The sequence below is a fragment of the Wyeomyia smithii genome, chromosome 1, assembly GCF_029784165.1.
Source record: "Wyeomyia smithii strain HCP4-BCI-WySm-NY-G18 chromosome 1, ASM2978416v1, whole genome shotgun sequence".
NCBI classification, from domain to species: Eukaryota; Metazoa; Arthropoda; class Insecta; order Diptera; family Culicidae; genus Wyeomyia; species Wyeomyia smithii.
Genome location: NC_073694.1, coordinates 80,353,552 through 80,374,661, shown reverse-complemented (window position 1 = coordinate 80,374,661; position 21,110 = coordinate 80,353,552). Strand labels below are relative to the sequence as shown.

Genomic DNA, 21,110 nt, shown 5'->3' with positions numbered 1-21,110 from the left:
TTCTGAGTTACTCTTATGCTTGGGAGTAACTCTATTTTACTCAATATTACTCCGAAATTTCCAGATGATTCACATCTTCAATTACCTTGAGAACAAGACAAATATATGAGCGGTGAGACCGAGTAACATTCATATTTATATTCGCGGTGGGGAAAAGGTTTAAGGATGGGTTTCAGGAACACGAAAGTTACTCAGATTTGCTCTTTATTTTTCACGTTTTCTCAGAAAAACTTAACTGAGTTACTCTCTTAGGGCATCCTTAACAGTGCGGTACTATTTGAGTTGTTATGGCGGCTGTGTACAGCGGGCTATTTTGCTCACTCACCCGTTTTCACACCGGTCGCTGCTATCTTCTCAGTTTGACGTTTCATCCAGCATAAACCTATAGCAGCGCTGTTATCGGGCCGCTAAATTTGAGAGCGCGATGCTTCCCGGACGCTCGGCTACTATTTCTCTAGCGCATTTAGCAGCGACCGGTACGGTATGAGGTGATGATAGAGCGCTGCCAAACGGGGTATAGAAGCGCACCGTTAAGGATGCCCTTACACGGGAGTTACTCTAATTTACTCAATATTACTCCGAAATTCTCAGATGATTCACATCTTTGATTACCTTGAGAGCAAGAAATATATATGAACGGTGGGACCGAGCAACATTCATGTGTATATTTGCGGTATGAAAAAAAATTTAAGGATGGATATTCAGAGACACAAGAGATACTCAGATTTGCTCTTTATTTTTCAGGTTTTCTCAGAAAAACTCGGAAAACCTCAAATTTACCCACTGTCTGTGTGTCCCTCGGTCGGCAGCGAAGATATAAAAAATTGCCTTTAGCTTATAAGAAATTTAAGACCATAAGGCATTAGATATAGTTGGCTCCGTAAAACATAAATTTGTATTGTGCCGTGCCAAATAAATGTTGTGTGAACAAAAAAAAACTTTTTCAATTACATTACCAACAAGCTGCAGTAAAATCAAAACAAACTAGAGAACTGTCAGACTTAAGTTCACATTGCGCTCAACGTGTACTTTTTCTGAACTTGAAAGATCAGAAAAAGTTCCGCGTCAGCCTTTTCTGAACTTCCTAGTTCGCATGAGGTGACGTTTGTACTTTATCTGAACTTTCAAGCTGAAAGAGATACCCGGTATGTTCCTAGCTATGAACGTGTAGGTAACGAAGAGAAATCAGCACATCGAGTAAAATCGATGCTAATCTCATATAGCGGGAACGGAGTAGTGGTATGAATCTAGGCTTCAAAGAGGGAGGACTCGAGTTCGAAGCTTGTGTAGTAAGTTGCAAAAAAATTATGAAATTTAATAATAAATGGAACCAGGCATATTGTTCTTCTGATATAGATTTCTTCAGTAAATGATGATCATGGGATTATACCAACACGAATAATGACTGGAGGGAATTGAAAAATTGCAAATTGTTTCTATTTTAAGTTTTTTGAAGTTTTCTTTTCAAGCTGAATAGCGCTCTGTTCAGCGACCTATCCGAACTTAATGTGAACTTTCTAGTTCGGTTTAGAAGCTACTTTGCATGCTACTCGTAGTTTATTCAACAAATGCGAAGTTCGGTTATTTACTTAAAAATTGAACTGCATAGAATTCTATTCATGATCGTTAGATTACCTGATTAGTCCATGAATTCTAATTTTATCCGAACTTTTGGTTACTTGGGTATACCGGAGATTTGAAACATAACATTCAAATACATATAAACATACATTAAAACATTGAAATGACATGAAACACATATGTTTCAAATACATGGCGCGATTTTTTTTTTGATCGTGGTATAACCTGATCGTCACTGTACTCATACTCATATCGGACTCGATTCTGTATAGACTCGATTATATATAATTCGATATAATATAATTTTAGATTCGATTATTCATAGTAGGATTTTTTTTCTATTTCAAATATTACTTTCTTTTCAAAACTTTTGAACCACGTGTTCAATCATTATAAAATTCATCCCCTCAACTATCGTTTATCTGATATCAGCGTTGTTCATATCGGTTGTGTAGTTTCTGAGATAACGAAGTTTCGTGATTATCACATTTTGATACATTACAGAAGAAATTACAGTCCGATTACAGTAAAATTCAATAGGGTGTTATGAGGCAACTAGACCTTTCATTTGACACTAATTTTGTGGAAATCAGTTCAGCCATTTCTGAGAAAAGAGAGTGAGTTTAAGTAGTCTTCGGAATATGTTTCTTTTCATAGCTGGATTACACATTTTTAAACATAACAGGTAAAGTAAAAGTCCGATTGCGAAACAAATCAATAGGGTTTTATGAGGCAACTAGACCTCCCATATGACACTAATTTTATGAAAATTGGTCCAGCCATCTCTGATAAACATGAGTGAGTTTAAATAGTCTCTAGAATAGTGATGCGAAACTTATCGATAATATCGATAAACGCTGGACATCGATAATAACGTTAATTTTTTGACTTTAACGATAATTATCGATATTATAAAAGAAGGAGACCTCACCTACCCTACCCCAGGAGTTGCTTTTGCCGCTAGGTATTTGTTGGGTGCTGCTATTCGACATGATTTAGCATTGTTGGGGGTGGTGTAAAGGTTCGCCTTGGGTGTCACTGAGTTTCTGAGAAAAAATGGTAACTAAAAAGGTATTTATAGTTTTTAGTTTCCTAAGAACAGATGAATTCGACAACTTAGTACTGGAGAACTTTAAAAAAATATCCAAACTTTTTGCACCATCTCATAAAAAGCAATGATACGAAATTGTAATAAACTGCTTTTTTCTGGCTTGCCAACTCTTATAATATGAACAACCGCTTTATTTTAAAAATTCGCGTAAAAATCCACGTTAATTTGAAAATCTGTATAAATAACCTTTCAGAGAAAATCCGCGTGGATATAATGTGACCTTATTAATTGTTAATCCAGATAAATTTTCAAACGCAAGTTTGCAAAGTTGCTTGGTTTAATAAGACCTACACACCCACAATGTTCGATTGAATTCTGCTAGAGTGCTGCAAGCTCAAAGAAAATTAGTACCCAACAGGGAAAAAAACCGCCAAAATCAACACCCATACTTAATAAATTCATACCTCGATAATTCCTTGGCGAATTTTTAATATTTGGTTACCAATAAACTCGAAATAAGCTCTGATTTATTGACAACATATAAACCTAAGTGAAACAGAATGTCAGAAAGAGTTCTACGCGTTGCAAAAATGTACACTTTGGCACACACTCCGGAAATCCAAAACATTTCCAGTGACCTTTGGTCACGTCCAGTTTTCAGTAATACTAGGAAACTAGGACAGTTTTCCAGTAAAATGAAACCTGTTTTGTCAAAACTGATTCATTTTTCGTGAAATTTCGGTCATTTAAAAATTGACAGAATTTTGCCTGCTTCAATTATTTCCCTTACTATACAACCTTCAAAATGAACTTCGGCTTGAAACTACTCCGTAGAAAGTACTCCCGGCGTAAAACCCGAAGACTTTCCAAAACAAACTGTTTAACTCGTCCGGTTGTTTGAATTTTTATTCGCAGTATCGTAAGATTTGTCATTTAAGGCCTTAACACAATGGATACGTTGCGGCTGCGTTTGCAGCAATTTGATAGTCAGCCCATACATTTCCTGTCAAATTAACTTCAACGCAACGCAAACGTATCCATTCTGTTTGTGCCATCACTGTCTCTGTTTTAACAAATTTACATAGCAAAATTGCATTTGTCGAATAACGTTTGCGGTAAAAAAATGGACAAAAATTGCCGATTTTTCATGGGTTTACCTATAATCGCACTGATGAAACTACTCATGCATCATCAATCATAGTAACCCATGAGGTAGCAAAAAAAAAATGACAGCTCTATCAATCAAACTCTAATTGTGATGGCGAAAAAAGTGAAGCTACTCCGTTCAGAAGTGTGCGCGTTTAAAGAACGGTACCCCGCCGCGTCAAAAACGGACATCGTGCGGCACTTTGTGGACGCCGGGTATGCCCGTTTCGGCATCTACAACATCTTGACACTATTGGACAACGGTCAGAGCATCGAAAGAAAGCCCGGTTCCGGACGGCCAACGAGCGACAAGAAGCGACAAGAAGCTTCAAAGGATGCTGAAGAAAAAGACTGAGGGAAAAGTGGCTAAATCGCTGCGTGCACTTGGCCGGGAGGTTGGTGCATGCGCTAAAACAGTGAAAAAGTATCTGGAGAACATGGACATACATGTCAGGAAGCGGCAGTCCCGTCCACTGGTCTCGGAGCTGCAGGCAATGACGCAGCGACAGCGGTTGAATAAGATGGTCAAGTCGATTTTCACGGCGAATCGCGATGTGGCAGTGGTGACTAGACCTATCTCACCCTGGATGGCAACGGCTAGCAGGACTCTTCGTATTTTGCGAGGTGAAGTTTATTTCACAGACCAAGTTCTTCAAGAAGGTGCGGCTGTGGCTGATAATCAGCGAGAAAGGGCTGGCCGTGAACGGGGAAACTTATAGCACGAAGTGCCTGCCAGCAGTTGCGCCGTTCATCTAGAAATACCATAAGCGCGAAGACACGGTGTTCTGGCCAGATTTGACGTCGGCCAACTACTCGAAGCGATCGTTGGAGGAGATGGAGCGGCTGAATATCGATGTGGTACCGAAGTCGGCGAATCCGCCCAATGTCCCCCAGCTGCTTCCCATCGAAAATTTCTGGGCAAACTTGAAGTGCAAGATCTATTCCAACAATTTTGTCGCGAAAACGGAGGAGGAGTTAATAAAAAAACGAAGAAAGAGCTTAAATGCATGGCTACACGCATGTTTTCGTCCGCCATGGCGAATGTTCCGGTTAACTGCCGGAAAGCCGCACGCAAGGACGTAATATTTTTTTGCGAGGAAGCTAACATTATTACCTTCCATGGGAAATTTATCCAACTCATTTATCTGTCTTAGTTTTTTTTCATCACCATCTGAAAAAAGTCTATTTTTTACCGCAAACGTTAGCTGTCAAATCATCGATGCTTATCAATAATATCGATAAAAGCCCTGAAATTATCGATTGTTATCGATGTCCGTTTTGGGCGATATTTGCCATCACTAGTCTAGAACACGTTTCTTACCATAACTTTTGAACCACTCGTCCAATTTTTACAAAACTCAAAACTTAAGAGTTTTCTAGGTAGCCCGTTCACACACACACATACACATACACACACACAGATACACACAGACACACACAGACACACACACACACACTTTCTAGGAGAAAGGCAAACGGTTCTCAGGTGATCAAACTGTTCGTCCGAAGAAGACGACGTCTTCAATACTGCTCTAAACATGTGTTCAGGTTTCAAAGCATCATGGAAAATTACGTTCAAACGAAAAAAATCAATTATTTTTTTATCACCTTAAAGTAAACTTAATATTTTAACCAACCGTAGTCCTACATCAAGCACGCGGTTATATCTTAAACACCACTTCTTTGGAACATTTTCAATAGACTAACTTTGAGCTCAAGCTGAAGCTCACAAAATACGTTTATATGGCTACTACCTGGCCAAACTGAGAAAAATTCATAAAACACATTAGGCGACATCCATAAATTACGTTACGCAAAAAACCCAATTTTTGGGCCCCCACCCCCCATGTGTAACGAAACGTAACGCCAACACCTTCCCCCTCCATAAAAATTACGTAACGCTGCAGAAGGATTTCCTTGATAAAAATGCTCGTTTTTAAGAGTCTCTCCAGAGATTTTTCGTTACGTAACGCTGAACTCACCTCCCCCCCTCCCCTGTGTAACATATCGTAACGCCCAAGCATACTCCCCCTCCCCCCTATGAGCGTTACGTAATTTATGGATGCCGCCTTAATAATGTCTCCAACCAACCAGCAATGATGGAAGTAGCATTCAAGATTTCCTAATGCGGTGTAAAAATGTCAATGAACAATGAAATTCAGTAGGGTAGAGCGGGGCTAGTTGGTTACGGGGTAAGTTGGTCAATGAGAATATCTTCGAATCTACGTATAAAAAAAAACGGGTTATATGGGTGATACGTAGTAGATAACCAGAGAAACTAAATGTCAAAATGAAGTACAGTTTTGATTAGGACGTATAATAAATACAGGTTGGTGCCAAATTGGACATCAATTCTACTCGGTTTTCAAGTTGAAACTTTTTGTCTAAACTAAGCTAGCCAAATGGAAATGGACATGGCTCAACGTATTATGAAAGCCATTTTAGTTAGTTTTAAGTTGTGTAAAGAAAACTTTCGCCAAAATTTTATTTTCATATATTTTAAATAATTTTTATATTTAATACATGAGGGGCTAGTTGGTCACATACTAGCGGGGCTGGTTGGTCATATGCACATCATAAATAAATTCAAGTAACCAAGCAAATGCAATTTTAGTACTTTCGTGGTGCAAACTTAATCCAAGCGAAAACAGCATTTTTTATTGTTTAGCAAAACCATTTATTTGAAACGATTAAACTATTTGGTAAAAGTTATTTCCATTGCATTGTCATTTTGATGAATATTTTATTGCACACTACAAATGCTGAGTCATTGATCTGAAATAACTATAACGTACACTAATGCATCGACAAATGCCTTCTACCTGATGAAAATTCCGGCGAAAGCAAGCTTTTAACAAAAAAAAAAACTACTGTAGCTATAGTTTTGTGCTTGTGATTGCAGATGCGAATCTAGAATTTGGCTCCGGTTCTCAATTTAATCCGTATTGTCTTTGATTTAGTTCGCAACCAAACTATTACAGAGATTTAAACATATACTTCTCATCAGATATGAAAGAGTAACACGATTTTTTTCATGCAATTATGAGTTACATTTCTCGTGGTTTGGGATTTCGGAATGCAAACGTATAAACAAAAAACCGGATGCGGTTTGACCTCCGCTGAGACGCCACAGGCTGCCGCAAATCTAGTGAGGAAGGAAAACTGAATTGTCCTCCCGAAATATGAATGGCCAATTTACCCCACACGCTGACCAACCTACCCCAGCTGAGGGGCTAGTTGGCCAATTTGACATCCACTCAAAAAACATAGATTATCCGCAAAATCATAAACTATTCTGTACAGTTTATATTTTTTCTAGATGCTATAGACTTAACACAACATTTCCATTGAATGAGTTTTTGCTATAATATTTCCCACAAAAAGTTACAGAACATTTTGACCAAAAATGACCAACTAGCCCCGCTCTACCCTACTTATTTTTGTGATTTTTATGCATGTGGATACATTTTTGTCCAGGCCTGTTTCAATTTCTTTCCTTTCTTCGCGAGGCATGTTTTGTATTTAACTTATATTATGTAATGATACAAAATCTGTATTCGTTAATAAAGTATATGAAACGTGCTGCTTCAAAACTTAGTTATACCGGTAGTATGCTCATCAGAGGAAGAAACCAGTTACAAAGAAAATGTGCAATGAGATTTCTCTTGAATAGTTATCTCTCTTTTACGCGTTCTCTTCCACGCTCGCTTCAAAATTCTGCACATCACAACTCTCAGATCGCACGCAACCACTGCTCCGTAACCAGAAGTAAAACTCCGGCTCGTGAGATCGGAAGTGTTGTGTGGTTGTTTGCTATTAGATTTCACACAGCATTGGAAAAATGGTTTAAACCTATCCTTCCTGCTTAGGATTACTGAAAAAGTGTGTATATTTCAAAACAGTGTCACCAAGCGTGTCACGATGATTTCAGCAACAACTTTTCATTGCTGATAGCAGCGATTATTGCTTGAAATTAAATGCTGTGAGTGGAATGGGTCGTTTATTATATCTGATATGAACAAGGACTTCAGCAGAGTATATATATAAATATATATATATATATATATATATATATATATATATATATATATATATATATATATATATATATATATATATATATATATATATATATATATATATATATATATATATATATATATATATATATATATATATATATATATATATATATATATATATATATATATATATAATGGTATAAAATGTATGTACGATTCCTAGTGCAGAGTGGGGCTGGCCTCTGTATTTAGCAAGTTTAAATAAAAAAAATGCTGCCTGAAAAAAAAAACGAGTGTGTTGGTGAGAAGCGAGAGCACAAACAGGAATGGCAGTGCAAATGCATTACAACATTATACTGGTAGTTGCCCTCCGCATTATTTGTGACTGCTCACCCACGCCAAATTAACAAAAAAAAACATTGTAAACTCTGGTTCGAGCTTTACAATTTAAAATAAACGATAAGTAAACTATAATTTTCATGTAAAAACAACAATCTGCAAGGGAAAGATATTTGAATAATTCCGTGTACGTGTCTTTAAGTGAAATGCTAGTCTCGAACAGAGCACTTAAGTGTTGGTAATCAGTGGTCATGCAATGAAAGAAGTTTGAAGTTGTGTTGACCTGTTTGTGCCGAAATTGAGAAACCAAGTAATATTGAGTAGTATGCATCCAGCAAGCAGTGATTTATGAACTACTTTTGATAGTGTAGTGTTCGTGTGTTTTAGTGCTTCTATTTAATATCACATTCTCGTTTATACGCCATGTGTGAAACCTCAATTACCGTGTTTTACTGTGTATTAGTTGTAAACAAATATAGGAACCTCATGTCAATATAGTGATGAATCATTGATTATACGCATTCTACAACTGATAGCATAGTATACGTGATACACTTCCGAAAAAGTTAAAGTTATGTTACAATTGCATGTTAAATCGAAGGCTTAATCAGAAAATCAATGCAAAAAATGCATAAGTGCAGAAAATCTGCATTGCAATAAACCATCTATGAATACGCGTATGCTCAAATCGGAATAAAATGGCTGACTTGATGATGCATCATTCATCGGGTGGAAAACCAGCTAGAGAGCCAGTGGAAAAGTAGAAACAAAATTGATCATCCTTTAAATATTAGTTGGGAGAAAGAACAAATAAACAAATAAACACAACCCAAAACTGCAGACAATTCAAAGGGATTAGCTCTCTGTAATTCCAAGTATGTATGCTACTCTATTCCCTTTTTCTGTTCCACGATATTCCAATAAATGATCCCACACGACCTTCTTCGATTCGACTGAGAAGTTACATTTTAATATACTATAACTTGAAAAAAGAAGGTTATTATTGCCGAGCTAAAACGGTGTTGATGTTTTTTTAAATCTTTTTAGAAAGATTTTGTGATTTAGCTCAAAAGTCGATCTGGTAAGATTCATTTTGAACAAAATAGCGTTATTGTCAAGTATAACAACATTAGAATATATAAACGAAGTGATGATGTTTCAAAATTCAGCTTTGAAAGAAAATAAAGTTAAATCTGCTCAATTTAAAATTGTGGTCAAGGTGTCGGTGCTAAGGCGGAATACATAAATTACGTAACGCCCATAGGAAGGAGGAGGGTACCCTTGAGCGTTACGAGTTGTTACATGGAAGAGGGGAGAGGCAAGATCAAATAATCTGGAAAGGTTGAAAATTTTCTCCAGAACGAGCTAACTTTCACTAAGCATTTTCCCACTGCGTTACGAAATTTTAATGAGGGGTAAGTGCTACGTTTGTAGCATAGGAGAGAGAGTCGGGGTAAAAAAATTGGCTTTTTGCATTACGTAACTTATGAATGTCGCCTAGCTGAAATAGAATATAACAAAAATTACAATAAAAATTAATTGGCAAGAGTCGGCAATTTTGAAAGTTTCTTAAATGAACAAAATCCAAACCGTGTTCACATTCAACAGAATTTTGCATCGTTTTACATTTATTAGAGAATCTACTAACTGTCATTTGAAACTATTGTTAGCTATAATATAATTTTGAAACCAGGTGATACTGCTACTTTTATTGAGTATCTACTCTAAATCTCCAAAATTCATATTTTATTAAAAAAAATATCAGCCATATCGAAGAAGGTCAATTTGAAAATTCACCTCTTTAGTTGCTATTTCCTGTGGAACGCTTCATGAATCTCTGAATCACGAGTACCACATTAAATTAGAAACTGTTTCATTCAACATAAAATAAATAAATAAAGCACTATTTTTTTATAAATTCTCCTTGCATTCCAGTGTCATTCATTCCAACTTATTGCAAAAAGTTACGTTGTTTAAGCTTTTGATAGAATCACTATGGTCGGCGTGCGACCAGACCGAACCAAGCGCCTTTTTTTTTTGACAATCGAGTTTTTAACACTAGTGGATGTTAGAACTGATAATCTATCTTTTATGAAATAACGAAATCATTTGAACGGTTTATAATGGTATTATAACAAAATTTCTCTGCAGCAGCGGGATGGTTAAACTTTGATCGCCGATTACTCGAAATAATGTTTTTGGCGCTTGGTTCGGTCTGGTTGCACGCCGACCATATACAGAGCCGGATTTAAGAAGGGGCCTAGGGAGCCCGGGCCCCCACAAATCGAGATTTTTTTTCTCTATCAAAAATGTGATTCAATCGAAAGTTCGATTTACAACAAGAAAATTTGAACAGACCATTTTAATCTGGATCATTCTTTCAGCGTTAATTTTTCACGAGCGCCGATTTTTTGGTTTGGTTTTCTGTCCGACATGAACACTAAACCTTCTCAATTGGAGCTTGCTGCTGAAAAACTTGTGGTAGCCTATCCGGATGATCTGGAAAATGTATGGGAAACGAGTTAGTTCAGCTTTTTTCGTTTGCTAAGCAATTTCAGAGTCCAGAGAATAGTTCATTTGAATTACATTTATACAATGTGATTGTGAACAACAATATGCAAAATTTATTTGTAAACGCTGAAATTGCGTTGCAGATTTATTTAAGTCTAATGATCTCGAACGCAACTAGGGAAAGGTCTCTTTCGAAGATGAAACTGATTAGAAATAGGTTGCGTACGACCATGAAGAATGAAAGGCTGTCAAACTTGGCATTGTTAAGTAACGAGTACGATATACTAAAGGAGTTGAATGTTGATTATTCAATTATTAAGTTCTCTGCAAAAAAAAAAACTCGTAATGAAACATTCTAACAAATTTTTGGTAACTTTTCAATAGCAAATATATCAATATCAACACTCTAATGTTTCTACATTAGTGAGCCTATGTAGCTCGTTCGTGCTAAACTAGAGAGGGCGCTTCAAAATCATTTCCAAAAGTTTATTCTGAATCCTTTGAAGTGTCTTCTTCCTGGTTGCACAACAAGTTGTCCGGATGGGAACTGCATATAACATTGCTGGCCCAAAAATTTGTTTGTAAATTAACAGTTTATTCTTGAGACAAAGTCTAGAATTCCTGTTGATAAGAGGATATAAACATTTGATATACTTATTGCACTTTGACTGGATATTTTCAATGTGCTCCTTGAAAGTAAGATTCTTATCATAAATTAGCCCTAAGTATTTAACTTGATCAGACCAATTTAAGACCACACCGTTCATCTTAATAACGTGGTTATTGGTGGGTTTGAGAAATGAAACTCTTGGCTTATGAGGAAAAATAATTAACTGTGTTTTAGAAGCATTAGGGGAAATCTTCCATTTCTGCAAGTATGAACAATATATCTTAACTTTTTTGTAGCCGACTGCATATAACACGAAGGCTTTTTCCTTTTGCGGAAATGCTTGTATCGTCGCAAAACAGAGATTTCTCACAACCTGGTAGTAAATCAGGAAGATCAGAAGTAAAAATGTTATATAAGATTGGGCCCAAGATACTCCACTGAGGCACACCAGCTCTAATAGGCAATCTATTAGATTTACCATTTATATAGTTAACCTGAAGAGTGCGGTCAGTTAAAAAACTTTGTATCATTTTTGTGAGGTAAAGCGGAAAACTGAAATTTGACATTTTAGCTATTAAACCTTTATGCCAAACACTGTCGAATGCCTTTTCTATATCTAGAAGAGCAGCTCCAGTCGAATAGCCGTCAGATTTATTAGTTCGAATCATTTTTGTTACTCTAAGTACTTGATGAGTAGTGAAATGCCCATGGCGAAAACCAAACTGCTCATTTGCTAAAATTGTGTTTTCATTAATATGTGTTATCATTCTATTAAGAATTATTCTTTCAAAAAGTTTGCTAATAGAGGAAAGTAAACTAATTGGTCGATAACTTGATGCCTCAGCTGGATTCTTTTCGGGTTTTAAAATTGGAGTGACTTTGGCATTTTTCCATTTCGTAGGAAAATGTGCTAGTGCAAAGCATCTGTTAAAACTTTTTACCAAGAAATTTAAAGAGTTTTCAGGAAGTCTTTTGATGAGGATATAGAAGATCCCATCATCTCCTGGTGCTTTCATGTTTTTGAATTTTTTTTTGAATTCAAGTTTGTTTCCAATACCTCTTCAGAAAGAAATTCTTGGGTGGTGATCTGATCATACTTTTGATTTACTTCATTTTCAATAGGACTTACTACGTTCAAATTGAAGTTATGAACACTCTCAAACTGCTGAGCAAGTTTTTGAGATTTTTGTTCATTAGTTAGAAAAATGCAATCACCATCTTTAAGGTCTGGAATGGGCTTCGAAGGTTTCTTAAGAACCTTCGAAAGCTTCCAGAAAGGTTTTGAATAAGGTTTTAGTTGTTCAACTTCTCTCATGAAATTCTCATCTCGCAAGAGAGTGATTCTATGTTTAATTTCCTTTTGTAATTCTTGAAAAATAATTTTTAAAGCAGGATCACGAGATCTTTGGTATTGATGCCTTCGTATGTTATTCAAACGTATAAGAAGTTGAAGTTCACTGTCAATAATTGGTGCATTAAATTTCACTCGAGCCTTAGGAACTGATAAATTCCGGGCATTGAGAATTAAGCTGATAAAATTATCTAATGCTCTGTCAATGTCAGCACTATTTTGTAAAATAATATCACCATTCAAATTTTCTTCGATCGTAGAACGATATCTATCCCAATTAGTCTTGTGATAATCTAACACAGATCTAGTGGGGTTTAAAATAGTTTCATGGGAAATAGAAAATGTTATGGGAAGATGATCAGAATCAAAGTCAGCATGAGTTAATAAATCACTGCATGAATGACTACGATTTGTTAGTACCAAATCAATTGTAGATGGATTCCTAATAGAAGAATAACATGTAGGACCATTTGGAAATAAAACTGAATAAAATCCAGCCGAGCAATCATTAAACAATATTTTTCCATTGGAATTGCTTTGTGCATTATTCCAAGATCGATGTTTCGCATTAAAATCACCGATGATTAAAAATTTAGATTTATTTCTTGTGAGTTTTTGCAAATCTCTCTTGAAATAATTTTTTCGCTCACTAGTGCATTGAAAAGGCAAATACACTGCGGCTATAAATAAAATGCCAATACTTGTTTCAATTTCAATTCCCAAACTCTCGATAACTTTGGTTTCAAGATGGGGTAAAACACGATGTTTTATTCGACGGTGGATAACTATTGCAACTCCGCCACCGGCAACATCAATTCTAATCAAACCTATGAACCATATAATTTGGGTTCTTTTTTTAGTTTAATATTTGGCTTTAAACGCGTTTCAGTCACAACTGCAATATGCACATCGTGGACTGTTAAAACATTGAAAAATTCATCCCCTTTCGCTTTTAAAGAGCGAGCATTCCAATTTAGAAAATTTACAGCATTATTGAAAATCATTGCTGAATTTCAATTTCATAACAATATATGTTGTAAATTTCATACCTATTTGAACAGCCTCATTCATCGAGTTACAGTTCAACAAAGTAGACATTAACGGCAGCATGGATTGTTGTAGGTAATCAATCTTTTCGGGTGTTGGAATACCTAAATCAATACTGGCTGACTTTTCAGCACCAAACACGAATGGTTTGTTACTGTTTGAACTTGAAATACTACCTGGAAGGACCCTGGCATATGAACAGCCTGGTGTTGCCTGAACAGGATTATTTGTCTGAAATTTGTTATCTGAATTTAAATTATTACCTACAGACACACCTGCTAATGAAAGTGCTGGTGATGCCTGAACAGTATTGAAAGTCTATTGATTACTCACATTGACAACAGGTTGTTTAGAATTCCTACGTTCACGGGGCAGATATCTTTCGTGTGACTAGTGTCACCACAAATCATACATTTTGCTGCCATATGGCAGTTTTGAGTTCCATGACCATAGACTTGAGAATTCCGAAATTGCGTAAGATTATGGATTCCTCCATGTCTCTTGAAATTTTCCCACTTTATTCGCACGTTAAATAAAGCACGTGCTTTTTCCAAACATTTCAAATTATTTACTTTGGTACAAATAAAATGTACTAAGTAATTTTCCTGGTGTATTCCAGTTTGATTAATTTTGGCATTTGCCTTTCGTTTCATCAAAATTTACTGGTTGGGGGCAAAACCAAGTTATTCTGACAAACAATCTTTAATTTCATCAATAGTTTGATCATTTGAAAGACCTTTCAAAACAGCCTTAAACGGTCTCTCGTTTTTGGCATCAAAAGAATAAAATTTATACATATTTTCAGTCAAATACTGTAAAAGATGTTTATGGCCATCAAAAGATTCGGCCAAAATACGAATTTCTCCTTGGCGGCCAATTTGAAAATTACCTTTCACATCCGACAGAAATGATGAAAGTTCTGATCGAAATGCTTTAAAATTTGCTACAAATACCACAATAGGTGGAACTTTAACCTTCTTCATAACGGCTTTATGCTCAGTATGAGAAGTTTGAAATTCTTGATTCCCAACGGAAGAAAGAATATCATACCTGTTAGTCGAAGTTTCAGTGTCACTTGGAGGAGATGCCTCACGTTTCCTTGAAGCCGCATCAAAGCGAGCTTTTTTATTTCTTCCAGGCATAACTGGAAAACTTCACTACACTTTCACTTCACTATAGAATTTAAGTAGAAATATCTCAAACCAAATTTACGCACTAACCACTCGTTAACGTTAAAAACAAATTTATTACTTTGCGTTTCAACAGGTAGTCTTTTAAAAAGATTGCCTGTTGAAAGCGAAAAACAAAATTTCAATATCTCTCGGTAGTTTAAGACTTAGTCTCGAGCTGTTGGTAAAATGCGACCGTATTGCAGGACAGTTCAAGTCGATCTGAGGCAATCCGGGATGATTTATCTGTACACAAAGTGTTTTCAATACCCCGCACAGTGGCGAGTTTTTGAAAAAAAGTTGAAAAAAAAAAACCTAAAAGTTTTTCTAAAATGATTGAACATGACGTATAATGCCAATTTATGGGCGCTGAACTCATTTCTGATGTCAGAAAATGTTATTCACCTAAAATGCCGTTAAACCTTTCTTATTATCAGATTTATTTTTCTGTTCAGATCATGCTCAACATTGGCATACTTGTTCTTGATCGAAAAACTTTTTACTCGTATTTTTTTGTTTGGTCCTTAGTGTGATCCTTTTTGAATTAGGGTTGCTAAAAATCGGCACTCATTTTTAGAAAAATTGTAACTTTTAAGCCGTTCGGCCGATTAAAAGATTTATTGGAAAATTGAAGGTATTTAATGGGCCTTTCAACGAAAAATAAGAAATCGTACGTCAAAGTACATTCGTTATACATTTTCCCATTTCGCGGATTTTGGATTAAGGGTTTGGAACGACGATAAGCAAATCGAGACCCAAAAATTCGAAAAGTACGGTTGATTTCCCATAGGTTGTTGATCATCCGATCATTCCGAATTGTTTCACAAGACTGTACGGTACACATGAGTTCTGAAATACATGATTTTTAGCTTTCAGGAAAACTTGATTCAAAAACTGGTTATTTTTGGTAAACATAGAAAATGAAAAAAAACCTAAGTTCCCCTTCAAAACGAAACTTGTTGATCCAAAATCAGATCAAAATAGAAGGAGTTACAAGTAATCGAAGTTATTGCTTAAAATTGTGATTTTCGAACATAAAAATCATTAAAATTTCCTGACACAGCAACATTAAAAGTGCTGCCAGAAATTGGTATATCATTCGATTCTCATGAAACTTACATCACACATTGACACACACACGCACACTAACACACACAAACACACACAGTCACACACACAGTCACACACACAGTCACACACACACAACGGTCACACAGTGAGTTCCGCAAGGTTCCATCCTGGGTCCGGTGTTGTGAAATGTCATGTACGACGGGGTGTTGAGACTCAAGTTCCCTGTATGGGTTGTGATCGTCGGCGTTGCCGACGACATAACGCTGGAGGTTTACGGCGAGTCTATCGAGGATGTCGAGTTGACGGCCGCGCACTGTATACGCAAGGTCGAGGACTGGATGCGCTCCAGGAAACTGGAGCTAGCGAATCATAAGACGGAGGTTACGGTTGTGAACAACCGGAAATCGGAGCAACAGGCGGTGGTCAGAGTCGGAGACTGCACCATCACCTCAAAGCGATTTCTGAAGCTCTTGGGGGTTATGGTTGACGATAAGCTCACGTTCGGGAGTCACGTAAGAGGGCCTCATTGGCTATTGCAGCAAGCGGAGACTTCTTGCCAGCGTGGTTTCGTCCATACTTAGGTATGGTGAGCCAGTGTGATGTGTGGTATGATGCAATCTGTGTCTTGTCCGGCATGATGCCTATAAGCATCGCCATCAAGGAGGACGGAGAGTGTTTCGACCAACGTGACACAAGTGGCATACGAGGTACCAGAAGGTCATTCTCGATGCTCCGCTGGCAGCGGGAATGGTCTAACTCCACAAAGGGCAAATGGACGCACCGACTTATTCCGGACGTATCCGGCTGGGTCGGGAGGCGACATGGTGAAGTAAATTTCCACCTGACACACATCCTGTCAGGCCATGGTTGCTTCAGACAATATCTGCACAGGTTCGGACACGCGGGGTCCCCCATGTGTTCCGAGTGCGTGGAGGTGGAGGAGACTGCTGAGCATGTCTTCTTCGTATACCCCCGTTTCGTAAGAGCGAGGAGCGACATGATGGCTGTGAGCGGGCCTGGCACTACTCCGAAAAATCTAGTCCGGAGAATGTGCGACGACCCGGACATCTGGAGCGCGGCCAGCGCGGCCGCCTCCCAGATTGTCCTGGAGCTGCAATTTATGTGGCTGGTCAACCACCAACACGCCAGTGGTAGCTAACTACCAGTCTCCAGGTAGTTAGCTAGGAGGTTATAAAGTAAAGAGGGTTCATCACGCACAAAAGCCACTCCCCGATGTAATACTTAACCGTCGTTCTGGGAAGAGCAGGACTGGAGACTGGAGGGGTTTAAGTAAGTCGGGACAGGGACCACTAGGTGTTTGGGGGAGCGTAACTACCCCAGCATCTCTCCCCTAGTCTCATCCCCACACCCTGAGTTCTCTTCTCAGGTGTCTGTTCGCAGATTTTTCCGCCATCTTAAAAAAACACACACACAGTCACACACACAGTCACGCACACACATACACACACACGCGCAAACACGCATACAAACACACACACACTCACACACATACAAACGCGCGTGCGCGACACACGAACGCATACTCAGTTTCTAGTATGAATAATTGGAAAAGGGTGATTTTTTGGCCTATGGTGGAACCACTGTGCAATGCCTAAGAATTGCAGTTATCATTCCGTATGCCTAATACCACCTTCTACTGTGTGTTAAGCAACTATTGATACTAGAAAACTCACATTTTTTACCCTGTCCACATCGCCCCAAACACTGTCCATATTACCTGTCCATTTTCACCCCAAATGATTTTTTTTATATCCGAAAATCTTTATTTTTAGTTTCGTTATTTTTTTGTTCTTCTGACCTCAATATCATGATTTTTTCGTGCAGAAACATATAAAACAGATCAATATTACTATAATACATTACGTTTATGGGATAGAAAAAAACCGGTTACGAAATAACAGGCGTTTTCCTTAGGGGGTCAAAATTACCCCACACTACCCTACACCAATCAGTTAGTAATGCTTGTATACATTATATCGTCGGTTTCGTGCAACACTGGCACAGCTCAAAAAACATAGTTTCGAGAAAAACGCGTTTGAAAATTTGCGTCGAAAATTTATTTTTCGATTTTCAAGAAAACTTTGAAGTTTAAGATAACTGATCCTTATTTAACACCTTTAGGTCTATTATGCACATATTATGAGCACGTTGTCCAAGTTAAAATCTCATTTTTACTAACTTTATGTAGAAATTTCGATTTGTGCAGCAAATGCACTTCTACTCATAACTCTGGAATTTTTGTGATTTTCGAAATGGGATTTCGTATGATGAAACTTCACAGTATTTCGCATCGTTTGCCATCAAAAACTCAAAGATGCAAAATTTTGAGTTGTGCCAGTGTTGCACGAAGCCGACGATATGTACGGCAAACTTTCGAAACGGTCTTGTGGTCTGGTAATTAGGGGCGTCAGGTAAGCTATCGTTAGATTGTTGCATCGAATTTTGCTTATTTACGAAAATATTTGCTGCGACTAAAATTGTTTTTTGACCGCAAAAACAATGTTAACGATCCTATAATCAAAAATTGTAACTGTTTCTTTTTGTTTAGAATATTTACATTCTAATGTCGTTTTCGTTTTTGCGGTGTAGCTACACTTTTTCCGGACTATACTTTGCAGCTTCAAATAAAACATTTTCAGTGTCGTTGCATTGGTATGCGTAATAATGGGATAGCTGTCAATTCGTTTTGTTTTGGTCATTATCGCATTCGTCATTTTGTCTCGTTTCATTTTCATATGTCCATCTCGCAAATGTGCTTAAAAACTTTACCCGACACTTTACCACGTGGAACGAGAACAAAAACAAACCAGTTTTGACACATACGTGTGACTGTGTTGGTAACTTCCTACAGTAGACTCTGCTTTTTTCGGGTGTCGTCAGGGACAGAAAAAGTGTAGTCAGAGACAGAAAAAGGGTAGTCCGAAAAGTCAAATATGACATTTACGGTGTCAAAAGTGTCGTTTGAGTATAGCTACACCGCGAAAAAGGAAACGACATAAGGCATGCTATTGGCTCTGACGACTGTTGATATTGGTTAGACTTTTGCTTGCGAAAGTGAAGGAAGGGAATATTTTTGCTTTTGTTTTCACACATGAATTGACAATTACATATGAGAATTCGCGTAGGTGCGAACAGCCCTAAAAATCTCTTTTACTTGTGTCAGGGCCAATTCAGATCGAGGTGCAAACTTATCTCGTCGTCCTTTTCATCCTCGCTTGTGGTTTCATACTGTTACGATATATTTCACAACGTATGCTTATTAGTCAAATTTCATACGGGTTTGTCAACTGATGTCGCGTTTACAAAGGAAAAAAAAAAATTATAACTGCGTTAAAAATACTTGATGGATGTAATTTGGCTGCGGATTTTTCTATTCCAACTCAACGACAAGATTCCAGCATATATAAGGGGTGATATACTCATGAAAACCTAAATTAATCCGCCTAGTGGTCAGACCCAGCCTTTCTCATTCAAATTTATTATTTGTAAAAATAGATCTACAAGAACGCTCCAATCCAATAAAGGTATATTCACTCTTTGATGTTGTAATGGAAGTATAAAACATGAAATTTGACAAAACAATTTAATCACGAGCGATACCGGGAACGTTCAAATAGTACGATACCACATTTAAATTATGTTGAGGCCACATATATTGATCAAAGCAGGTATAGTTTTAAATGGTCTTTGTATTTCTTTTCTTTCCATAACTTTTGAACAACATATCAAATTGTTATGGAGTTTGTTATTTGTAAAATTTAGAGATGACTCGTTCGTATGACACTAGTTATGTTTAAATAAGCAGTTCAATCTTTGAGATAATAAACTGTCGTAGTTTTAAATATTTAATACATAACGGTTGTTTAAGTTCGATTATAATCAAATGAAATGGGAACGTATAGGGCAGCCAAACTATAAAACCACGTGTTCAATCATAATTCATCAGTTAACCCTTAACTAGCGCGTTCATCTGATATCAATATTTTTTAAATCGGTTGTGTAGTTTCTGAGATAAAGAAATCTCGTGATTTTCACATTTCGATACACTACATTTTCTTGCAATCGACCTATTACTTTGCCTGTTATGTTTAAAAATGAGAAATCTGGCTGGGTCATTCCATGTCAAGTGTCCGAGGAAGTGTATCGACCACCTCCGATTTCGATCGAAATTTGTGAGTCGATGTATTTTGGGCCGGAACTTATAAGTACAAAGTGTTGTACCGGTTGGTGGATCTCTCGGCCAATGAGACTGCCTCCACTTTTTGCGAATTTAGCAAAACACCTATTCAAATTTGTGAAAATCTCGGGACTCTGAAGAGCTATAAGTGATATTGATATATCATTTTGAAGGGCTTTAGATGTAGAATCGAACTACGTGGTCAATTTCCTTCTGCAGTGTTGCCAACATCGCATTTTTTTCAAAACTTAATTTGCAATTTCCTTGAAATACCCCCTCTTCGATTTTGATTTTGACCACGACAATGTGTTTAGCAGACAATTTTACATAGAAATCACTTATCAGCAAAAAAAAAACAAAATGTAGTGTTCCAGAGATACAGCTTTTTCAAAATTGCAAGATTTTGGATTTTGTCTACGCACGAAAGCGCTTCTACATAAATTGCTGCTATCTTAATGGTATCCTAGCAGGCGTTTGTGTAATCGAAGAGATGTACCTTAGAGGAGCATCCGTTAATGATGTAACGCAAAAAATCCCGTTCTAGAATTATTTTCACGAATGGTTACAGAAGAGTTTGTGGTTTGCTTACACTGGTGGGAAAAGAATGTTGTTTGTCTTATCTCACGATGGCTGAGTAACAGTACGCCGAAACGTCATGTAAAACAAACACAGTGTGTATAATTCATCGAGAAGGGTCAACCATCCAAAGAAAATACAATTATACGGTGACAAAAACCCCAAATAAAAAAAAACACGTTTGTTCATAAGAAATACCAATTATTGGTGGAGTAATGGCCGTTCCCCCGAAACGTTGCTTTTTTTGTGATGTTTACGATAGAGACCCAGCAGACCAACTGAATTTAAAAAAAAAACTCAAATTATTTCGTTAGTTTAGAAGTGTGCCAGGTATCTGAACAATCATTTTCACAAGTATTTTGTTTTCAGTGCAAACGGGAACGTTTTTCTAAAAAAAACATGTTTTGGGCGCTAAAATTGCATAAAAATTTTTATTCG

The 21,110-nt window shown here is 37.1% G+C and overlaps 1 protein-coding gene across 10 annotated transcripts in view; it reads left to right on the top strand.

Moving 5' to 3' along the window:
• The first annotated feature begins 7,502 nt into the window (after positions 1-7,502).
• The window catches only part of LOC129719182 (uncharacterized), a 32,841-nt gene continuing 19,233 nt past the window's right edge, over positions 7,503-21,110 (top strand). The window contains exons 1-2 of one of the 10 annotated variants that reach the window (XM_055670675.1): positions 7,503-7,660; positions 8,603-9,014. The gene's annotated coding sequence lies outside the window, so the exon portion shown is untranslated. Of the gene's footprint in view, positions 7,761-8,023; positions 9,015-21,110 lie in introns of all 10 variants that reach the window. The other 9 variants (XM_055670671.1, XM_055670679.1, XM_055670677.1 and 6 more) reach the window with 9 other exon arrangements.